Below are 11,346 nucleotides of genomic sequence, written 5' to 3' on the forward strand. Positions count from 1 at the left end.
CCTTACAAGATCTTGTCCGTCATCAATCTCGTTGCCTTCCGTCTTGATCTTCTTCAGACTTGGAAGATCCATAATGTTTTTCACAGGTTCCTATTAAAACCTTATGTCCAACCCACTGTACCCTCCTCTTTGCCTCCTCCTCCGATTTTTGTTGATGGTAATCTTGAATTTCAGGTCTCTAGGATTGTGGATTCTCGCATTATCCACAGTTCTCTCCAGTACCTTGTTCATTGGGAGGGTTATGGTCCTGAGGAGAGGATGTGGGTCTCAGTGGCGGACATTAAGGCCTCTCGTCTCATCAGGGCTTTCCATAGGTTTCGTCCTGAGAAGGTGGGCTCTGAGTGTCCGGAGTTCACCCGTAGAGGGAGGGGTACTGTCACCGCCAGTTCTGTGAGAAGGTCTGGCAGACGTCCTTCTCTACCTCTTGCATGATGTTCTTTGTTTTGGTTTCACTTTGTCATCTCCTTTCCTTCTCCCAGGTGTCACCTATTTAGACTAATCGTCTCCCTTTATATTCCCTCCCATACTGCCTCACTTTGCGGTTTATACTACTTCCTGGATGAAGTGTTCACTGCTGGAGGCTGCTGCTGCTGTTTACTCAGATAAGTCTTTTCATGTATTGTGTTTCCTTGCTGGCTTGATTCTAGGTGACCAGGACTCCATCCGTATTAAGTGCAGGGAGCTGGTGGTCGTGTCTCCTCACTATTATAGGGTTTTCAGGTGTCGCACAGTCTTAGGTATGTGGGCATGCAATCGTCTACCATTGAGACCCTTGCATGGGCATAGCAGTCAGGGAGAGCTCTTAGGCCTCTTTCACACGGGCGTTGCGGGAAAATGTGCGGGTGCGTTTCGGGAACACCCGCGATTTTTCCGCGCGAGTGCAAAACATTGTAATGCGTTTTGCACTCGCGTGAGAAAAATCACGCATGTTTGGTACCCAAACCCGAACTTCTTCACAGAAGTTCGGGTTTGGGTTAGGTGTTGTGTAGATGTTATTATTTTCCCTTATAACATGGTTATAAGGGAAAATAATAGCATTCTGAATACAGAATGCTTAGTAGGTGATCAATTGAGGGTTAAAAAAATAAAATAAAAAATTAACTCACCTTCTCCTCTTGTTCGCGTAGTTCCCGGTCTCTTCTTTACTTCTTTAATGATGAGCTGTGGGCTAAAGGACCTTTGGTGACGTCAGATCACATGCTCCAATCACATGGTCCATCACCGTGGTTATCATTAAAGAAGTAAAGAAGAGACCAGGAACTACGCGAACAAGAGGAGAAGGTGAGTTAATTTTATTATTTTTTTTAACCCTCAATTGATCACCTACTAAGCATTCTGTATTCAGAATGCTATTATTTTCCCTTATAACCATGTTATAAGGGAAAATAATACAGTGAATAGACTGTCACCTAGCAACCATGCGTGAAAATCGCACCGCATCCGCACTTGCTTGCAGATGCTTGCGATTTTCACGCAACCCCATTCACTTCTATGGGGCCTGCGTTGCGTGAAAAACGCAGAATATAGAGCATGCTGCGATTTTCACGCAACGCACAAGTGATGCGTGAAAATCACCGCTCATGTGAACAGCCCCATAGAAATGAATGGGTCGGTATTCAGTGCGGGTGCAATGCGTTCACCTCACGCATCGCATCCGCGCGGAATACTCGCCCGTGTGAAAGGGGCCTTAGGCCTATTGCACACGGACGTTTTTTTTTCCCGTTTACTGGCCGTTTTTTGCGTTCCGTATACGGTCCGTATACGGAACCATTCATTTCAATGGGTCTGCAAAAAAAACGGAATGTACTCCGTATGCATTCCGTTTCCGTATTTCCGTTTTTCCGTTCCGTTTTAACATAGAACATGTCCTATTATTGCCCGCAAATCACAGTCCGTGGCTCCATTCAAGTCAATGGGTCCGCAAAAAAACGGAACACATACGGAAATGCATCCGTATGTCTTCCGTTTCCGTTCCGTTTTTTGCTGAACCATCTATTGAAAATGTTATGCCCTGCCCAATTTTATCTATGTAATTACTGTATACTGTATATGCCATACGGAAAAACGGAACGGAAAAACGGAACAGAAACGGAAACATAACGGAAACAAAAAACGGAACAACGGATCCGTGAAAAACGGATCGCAAAACACTGAAAAAGCCATACGGTCGTGTGCAATAGGCCTTAGGGTTTTATAGGGCTCACCTATATGCTCCTTAGTTTGGGATCAAGCCAGTCGGACATTTATTCATAAGTTTTATCTATCTGCAACATCATCCGTGGCATATAGATTTGCATTGTTGCAATTACAATATTTAAAGTGTTTGTTTGGTTTCTCTCTGTAAATTAGACCCAACCTTACATATTATTTCATTATTTGATGCAATTTGGATTTTAAACATTTATACATTCAGATAAATTTTGCACTATTGTGCGCTAAGAAAACTATTAAAGTGTATAAAGATGCAGGAAAAATGGACTTTTACACAAAAGTGTGCCTCTCTGACTGTCCAAAAAGTTGGGAGGTATGGGATAAGTAATGTAATGTGTGTACACGATAACTACACCAGCAGAATAGTGAGTGCAGCTCTGGAGTATAATACAAGATGTAACTCAGGATCAGTACAGGATAAGTAATGTATGTACACAGTGTCTCCACCAGCAGAATAGTGAGTGTAATTTAGGTTATTTCTCTTTAGATGTTCTATGGCGCAGAAAGAACCTCTTTGCCTGAAAATTCATACTCAAGAGCTGAAGTCAGAAAAGGAATATGTGATGTAAGGTCGCCACCTAGTGTACAACAGAAACATTACGCCAAACAAGGAACAATGCAGGGAATGAACCTCAGGTTACACTTTAAAGAGGACCTTTCACCAGAGGAAAGCCTCTAAACTAACTATACAGAAGTGTAGAGCGGCGTCCTGGCAGCCGTGGTAACCACTCTGAAAAAGCTAAATGTCGGCTCCGGCAATGCGCTGAAACGACGTTTAGCTTAAGGCCGGATCCGGATCAATGCCTTCCAATGGGCATTAATTCCGGATCCGGCCTTGCGGCAAGTGTTCCGGATTTTTGGCCAAAGCAAAAAGCGCAGCATGCTGCGGTATTTTCTCCGGTCAAAAAACGTTCCGTTTCGGAACTGAAGACATCCTGATGCATCCTGAACGGATTTCTCTCCATTCAGAATGCATTAGGATAATCCTGATCAGGATTCTTCCGGCATAGAGCCCCGACGACGGAACTCTATGCCGGAAGACAATAACGCAAGTGTGAAAGAGCCCATAGAACCGTAGCATGGTTTTATCTTTGTCCTGATCAGTCAAAAAGACTGAACTAAAGACATCCTGATGCATCCTGAACGGATTGCTCTCCATTCAGAATGCATGGGGATAAAACTGATCAGTTCTTTTCCGGAGCCCCTAGGACAGAACATCTAAGGCCTCTTTCACACTTGCGTTGTCCGGATCCGGCGTGTACTCCACTTGCCGGAATTACACGCCGGATCCGGAAAAACGCAAGTGTACTGAAAGCATTTGAAGACGGAACCGTCTTCCAAATGCGTTCAGTGTTACTATGGCACCCAGGACGCTATTAAAGTCCTGGTTGCCATAGTAGGAGCGGGGAGCGGGGGAGCGGTATACTTACAGTCCGTGCGGCTCCCGGGGCGCTCCAGAATGACGTCAGAGCGCCCCATGCGCATGGATGACGTGATCCATGTGATCACATGATCCATGCGCTTGGGGCGCCCTGACGTCACTCTGGAGCGCCCGGGGAGCCGCACGGACGGTAAGTACACTGCTCCCCGCTCCCCGCTACACTTTACCATGGCTGCCAGGACTTTAGCGTCCCGGCAGCCATGGTAACCACTCTGAAAAAGCTAAATGTCGGCTCCGGCAATGCGCCGAAACGACGTTTAGCTTAAGGCCGGATCCGGATCAATGCCTTTCAATGGGCATTAATTCCGGATCCGGCCTTGCGGCAAGTGTTCCGGATTTTTGGCCGGAGCAAAAAGCGCAGCATGCTGCGGTATTTTCTCCGGCCAAAAAACGTTCCGTTCCGGAACTGAAGACATCCTGATGCATCCTGAACGGATTTCTCTCCATTCAGAATGCATTAGGATAAAACTGATCAGGATTCTTCCGGCATAGAGCCCCGACGACGGAACTCTATGCCGGAAGACAAGAACGCAAGTGTGAAAGAGCCCTTAATCACATCCTGCTGCACTCCCTATTCTGCTGGTGACATTACCATGTACATATATTATTACATTGTGTTTCTGATGTCTGTTATATGTTTTTTTACAGTGGGACTTTATTAGTGACAGATCCACTGTATAGCCTCTGTCAGAGGCTTTTTAATCCTTATTATCAGTTTAATGCATACACCCCGTGGTTACATGTAGCAACAACAGTTTGAGAATGCATCGCAAGCCCATTGCGGATGGTCTCGGGGACAGGCAGCGCGACAAGTACAAGCTGCAGCGCCGAGCACCAGCGTGATGGGCTCGCGATAGAAATACAATATCGAAAATACCTACTGTACGTTAAACAGAGGCTATAAACGGGATGGGAACATAGCCTTATCCTGTACTGATCCTCAGTTAAATTGTATTTATTATTATTATTATTATTATTTTCCAGCAAGCCCGCCAACTTTTACAGAGCACAAAGATAGATTAGGGTAATTTCACACTTGCGGCAGGACGGATCCGACAGGCTGTTCACCATGTTGGATCCGTACTTCCGCTATTTCGCCGTGCCGCCGGACCGCCGCTCCATCCCCATGGCACGGCAGTGCACGGCGAGAGCTGCCGGACTAAAAAGTCGGACAGCCTGTCGGATCCGTCCTGCCGCAAGTGTGAAAGTAGCCTAACTCCTGAGGCATGCTCTGATTTTTTACTTTAAGTCACACCTACAATCCCTCCCCATACACCCCCAGTCCTGCTTAGTCTCCTTTGTGCCCCCACACAGTAACAGCTTCCTTACTTTGTGTAACATACAGTAATGGTACCACTACATATGCCCTCTTTGTGTGACACACAGTAATAGTGTCTCACCTAGTGATGATGCCTCCTTTGTGCCGGTTCAGAGTCATTATAACCCACTTAGTGCTCCCCTCACAGAAGTGATGCCCTCTTACTGCCACTCACACAGTAGTGATGTCTCCTTACCGCCTCCCTACAAATTTAAGGATGCCCGTCTCATAGTATTGATGCCACCTTAGTGCCTGCTCACACATTACTTATCTTGTACTTATCCTGAGTTTTACAGCAAGACACGGAGGCTCCTATTGCTATCTCCTTCTTTACTTTTCCACCAATAGCAGCAAAGAAGAAATTTACATAATCATAACAATAAAGGATCCTCCCCTGACAGATCCTATAATAAGCAGTGTCCTCTTCAGTAACTTCCTCTTTCTTTGCTGCTTCCACCAAGATAAGTAACATCTATTCAGTATATTTTTGTGGCATGATTGCTGTGATTTAAGGGTTAATCTCTGAGCTTCTGCTTGCTCAGACTACTGTATGTCAGACTGTGTCTCTTAATTGAGTTTATTCCCCTTATATATATTTGTATATTCTTTCTAGGCCTTCATATCTTAGGCATTCATTCTAGGCCCCTTTCTCTTGCTTGGGGGTTCTCCCCCCCTTTTTTCTTATTGTTACCCGATTTGTTTTTCCCTGTATTATTTTCCGTTTGCGATTTTGGGCTACCGATTCCCACTCTTATTCTGTCCGTTACCTGCGGCCTGCTCCGGCGTCCGGAGGTGTTCCTCCACTCTTTTCTCTCTTCTCCTTGGTGCTCCGTTTACCATCTCTCTCCGGTGCCGGCTCTGCTTATTTCCCGCGGGTCGCGAGATCTCGTGAGATCTCGGCGGCCTTTTTAGAGCTCCCGCGCGTGTTCTCGCGGGATTTCGGCACTGCATCTACACTGGACGGTCTCGGCTCCTTCTCTGCAGCTCCTGGGGTGATTAACCCCTCGTTTTGGTTAGTTGGGGGGTTGTTAGGCTAGCACTTGCCATTTTAGCTCCCCCTTAGGTTACCTTCAGCTGTAGACCTGATTTATTATTTATCATTATCTGAATAGACCAAGCATGTCATCCGACCGATCCCCATCTGGGCCTACCCCCCCTCCATCTGGGGAGCCCAGAAGGTCTGGGATGAATGCACAGGCCCTGGAGTTGCAGCGCTCAGTATCTAGCGCAATAATTGAAGCCATGGGATCCATGTCATCCATGATATCCCAGACCATCTCCCAGGCTTTGTCTGCCCATGCCCCTGGCCCCTCTAGTCAGACGCCTGCTATACCTCATCCGCAGCCTGCCGTTTATGATACTCCTAATATACAGGAGAACCTGACTGGTGTGATTTCAGCCACCCTTGATAGCGTGCATAGATCACGCTAAAGAGCCTTACCGCGCCAGGCAGAAAGGGCGCGCACGTGGAAATGTGCTAGAGCACAAACTAGCGATGTGGAATCAGAGTTGGATTCTGATACGGAGGCTAATGCGGAGGAGAGCTGCCATTCCGAGGAGGAGATGGAATATGATATTCCAGGCACTACTGGCCCTAGGCCTTCCACCTCTGGGTCCATGGGTCCTGCCTCCACCGCCCCTAATGCGGCATCTACCCTGGTGTATCCCTCTGGCACCCCCTTATTTGACCCTGATGCCCTCCACCACCCTAGGTCAGCGGAGTGGATGCCTATAGCTCATGTGAGCGATTATTTAGAGCATTGGGTGTGCCGTCCTCTGAGCAAAGAGGCGCGCAGCAAGCTCAGATCTGAGTGCCCCAGACCATTGATCCCCAACAAGGTCTGTGAAACGCCGGCAGTTGATCCCAAGATGACACAGTTCTTGGCGAAATCTGGCTGGAACCCCCGTAAGGGGTTGGATTCGGCAATTAAGAGCTGCCAGGACAAGCTCCTTGACATTTTTGGCCCCCTTGGCAAAATATTTGAAATGGCCGAATCGGCCAGAGCGGACGGCTCTCCGATAGATCCAGAGGAGCTTACTGGCTGGATACAGAGAGCCATTTGTATTGCGGGCAGCACCAACTCCTCCCTGGCCATTGAACGGCGTAAAGCCATACTATTCAAAATAGATCCTAAATTGGCCAACCTGGCACTCACCGAGGCAGGGAAGGATGCACAGGGTCTGCTTTTCGGGGATTCCTTTATCAAGGACCTCAGTAGATATGTGGGAGCATTTACTGCTGTCACGACCGCTATCCCAGCAGCAGTCGTGTCGCACCAGACGGAGGGGAAGGGGGACCCTTATCTACGGATGGGAAATAGAATGGCCACCCCTGACTAACCCTAAGCTGGCACCTGTCTGCCCTGATACCCTAGACGGGGTGTGAACCCGTGCGGCGAGCAGGATGCCTAAACCCTCAGTCGCCCTAACAAGACTGGACTGGGGAAAGGCCGATGGGAGCGCTAGTCACCATCACTCACGTCTAGGAAAACAACAGGGGAAGACAGCAACAAACAAACAACAGCAGAGATAGACTTATCCAGTCACAAGCAGAGAAGGCGATCCCAAACACGACAGTCCACGCCGGACAAGAGCTCCACAGCAACACCATCAAACGATCTCCTTCAAAGGTCAGAATAGCACTGGAAGTAAGGACTATATCTGGCAATGACTGCAAGTGAAACTGAAACTAAAACTAATATAGTAGCTGGGAGTGGCAGACAGGACTCATCTGAGAAGGATGCCTACAAACTCCCAGTCAGGACAAAAAGGTTCACAAGGCAAAACCCAGATGACATACCCTGAACCACGGAGCAAACTCACAAGCTATCGCGAGTAGCAAGTCGCTGCGACCTTCTCCTCCCAGACCTGTCTGGATCAGTCACAGTCGTGACAGTACCCCCCTTTCTACGAGGGGCCCCTGGACCCTCAAGACCAGGCCTCTCCGGATGGGAGCTATGAAAAGCCCGAATAAGTCTGTCCGCTTTTATCTCTGATGCTGGAACCCACATTCTCTCTTCGGAACCATAACCCTTCCAGTGTACCAGGTACTGAAGAGAGCGGCGAACATATCGTGAATCAACAATCTTTTCTACCTGAAACTCAAGACTGCCATCAACAACCACCGGTGGAGGCGGTAGTGGCAATGGTTCAGGAGGTTCTACATATCTCTTAAGCAGAGATCTGTGGAAGACATCATGGATCCTTAGAGTCTGAGGTAGCTCCAGACGAAAAGCCACCGGGTTAATGATCTTAATTACCCTATAAGGACCAATAAATCTCGGACCTAATTTCCACGAGGGAACCTTCAACTTGATATTTCTGGTAGACAACCACACCAAGTCATTCACCCCAAGGTCCGGACCTTCAGAGCGCATCCTATCAGCCGCACGTTTGTATCTACAACCAATTCTCTTCAAACTTTCTTGCACAGTCTGCCACACTGAAGAAAGTGAAGACGCAAATCGTTCCTCCTTGGGAATCCCAGCCGGCCCTCCCTCACTAAACGTACAAAACTGAGGATGGAAACCATACGCACCAAAAAATGGTGACTTATCGGTGGATTCTTGACGACGATTATTAATGGCAAACTCGGCTAACGGTAAATAAGATGACCATTCCTCCTGATTTTTGGAAACAAAGCATCTCAAATATGTCTCTAGGTTTTAATTGGTACGTTCAGTCTGACCGTTGGACTGTGGATGGAAAGATGAAGAAATCGACAGATGAACCCCTAAACGAGAACAAAAAGCTTTCCAAAATTTAGAAACGAACTGGGTACCACAATCCGAAACAATATCGGAAGGGACCCCGTAAAGCTTCACGATGTGGTCAATAAAAACCTGAGCCAGTGTGTTAGCATTAGGCAATGCGGCAAGAGCAATAAAGTGCACCATTTTACTGAATCTGTCAACAACTACAAGAATAACAGTCTTCCCCGCTGATACTGGTAGATCCGTAATGAAATCCATTGACAGGTGCGTCCAAGGCCTGTTGGGGATGGCCAGAGGTAAAAGACGCCCTGCCGGACGAGTATGATCTACCTTAGAACGAGCACAGGTAGCACATGCAGACACAAAATTCAACACCTCCTGGCACCATTTAGGCCACCAGAACCGACGAGACACTAACTCAGAGGTTGCCCTACTACCTGGGTGTCCTGCCAGTGTGGAGTTATGGTGTTCTTTTAGTATCTCCAGTCGTAAATTTTCTGGCACAAACTGTTTACCCGAGGGGCAGGAGGCCGGGGCGTCCCCCTGAGCTTCCAACACCCTCCCCTCCAAACCTGAGTGTAATGCAGAGACCACCACCCCCTTTTGCAAAATGGGCTCTGGTACCTCAACATCACCCCCTCCAGGAAAACTTAGAGACAATGCATCCGCCTTAGTATTTTTTGCCCCCGGGCGATAGGTTATTACAAAATTAAACCTAGTAAAAAACAACGACCACCGAGCCTGTCTAGGGGTGAGACGTTTAGCAGACTCCAGATATAATACGTTTTTGTGATCAGTAATCACCGTGACGGGATGAACCGCCCCCCTCCAAAAAATGACGTCACTCCTCAAAAGCCAACTTAATAGCCAAAAGTTCCCTGTTGCCAATATCATAGTTCCTTTCTGCAGTAGACAATTTCTTCGAAAAGAAAGCACACGGACGCCATTCACCAGGGGACGGGCCCTGAGATAGTACCGCTCCCACCCCCACCTCTGATGCGTCAACCTCTACAATAAAAGGAAGCGAGACATCTGGCTGTACGAGAATAGGGGCCGAGGGGAATCTCTCTTTCAGAGATGCAAAGGCAGTTTTGGCTGCATGTGGCCATTTGGAAAAATCGGATCCCTTTCGGGTCATGTCCGTCAGTGGTTTGACCACCAAGGAATAGTTCTTTATAAACTTTCTATAAAAATTGGCAAACCCCAGGAAGCGTTGCAATGCCTTCAGGTTCTCAGGCAGATCCCAGTCTATAATCGCCCAGACTTTCTCTGGATCCATGCGGAAACCTGAATCTGACAACACATACCCCAGAAATGGCAGTTCTTTTACGGCGAACACACATTTTTCTAACTTAGCAAACAATTTGTTGGCCCTTAATATCTGCAGCACTTGTCTCACATGGATCTTATGTGTATCCAGATCCGGGGAATAGACCAGGATGTCATCAAGATATATCACACCAAATCTCCCGATAAGGTGACTAAAAATATCGTTGACAAAATGTTGGAATACCGCAGGCGCATTAGTAAGACCAAATGGCATGACCAGATTTTCATAATGCCCTTCCGGAGTATTAAAAGCCGTCTTACACTCATCCCCCTCTTTGAAGCGAACCAGGTTATAGGCTCCTCTGAGATCCATTTTGGAGAACCATTTAGCACCAGCAACCTGGTCGGGAATGAGAGGAAGAGGATAGGGATCTCGGATAGTTATCCGGTTTAATTCCCGGAAATCCAGGCAAGGACGTAGGCCCCCATTTTTCTTTTTAACGAAAAAGAACCCTGCAGCCACAGGTGAAGAAGAGGGTCTGATGTGTCCCTTAGCCAAACTCTCCGAAATATAATCTTTCATAGCCTTCCTCTCTGGGCCGGAAAGATTGTATAACCGGGTTTTAGGTAGTTTTGCCCCAGGTAATAGATTAATCGGGCAATCATATGGACGATGAGGTGGTAACCCCTGACAACCCTTCTCAGAGAACACATCCATAAAATCTGACAGAAAGGCAGGTAAAGATGTTACAGAGAGTGTAGAGCACCTACTACTCAAGCAGTTGTCCTTACAATGTTCACTCCACTCCACAATCTCCCCGGCCTGCCAATCCACCACTGGATTGTGAGTCACCAGCCAGGGAAGCCCCAATACCATAGGAGCCGGAAGACCATCCAGGACATAACAAGAGATATGCTCTTTATGGAGGTCCCCTACCTGCAGATGGATATTATGGATGATCTGAGTTAACTCTCTCTGAGTAAGAGGGGAGGAGTCGATGGCAAACACAGGAATAGTTCTGCATACCGGTTCCTGAGTAAAACCCAGAGCCTGAGCAAACCGTGAATCCACCAAGTTGACCCCCGCCCCACTGTCCAAAAAGACGGAACAGATCTCAGTTTTATTGCCCGCCTCAACGGTAGCGGACAGCAAAAACGGAGACATGCGTATGGAGGAAACGATCTGGGGACTCTAGTTTTCCGGCGGCTCCTTTGTTTGTGGTCTCTTGGGTTCTGAGGGACAAACCTTTACAAAATGACCCCTCCCCCCACAACGAAAACAAACCTCTGACCTACGGCGGAACTTAGGAGGATTCACCCGTCTAGTGGCGCCCCCTATTTGCATTGGTTCGACTGGACCATAACAGACCGATCCCTGCCCTATAGAGGCCTCC

This window comes from Bufo bufo, chromosome 6 (assembly GCF_905171765.1).
Source record: "Bufo bufo chromosome 6, aBufBuf1.1, whole genome shotgun sequence".
In the NCBI taxonomy this organism is placed as follows: Eukaryota; Metazoa; Chordata; class Amphibia; order Anura; family Bufonidae; genus Bufo; species Bufo bufo.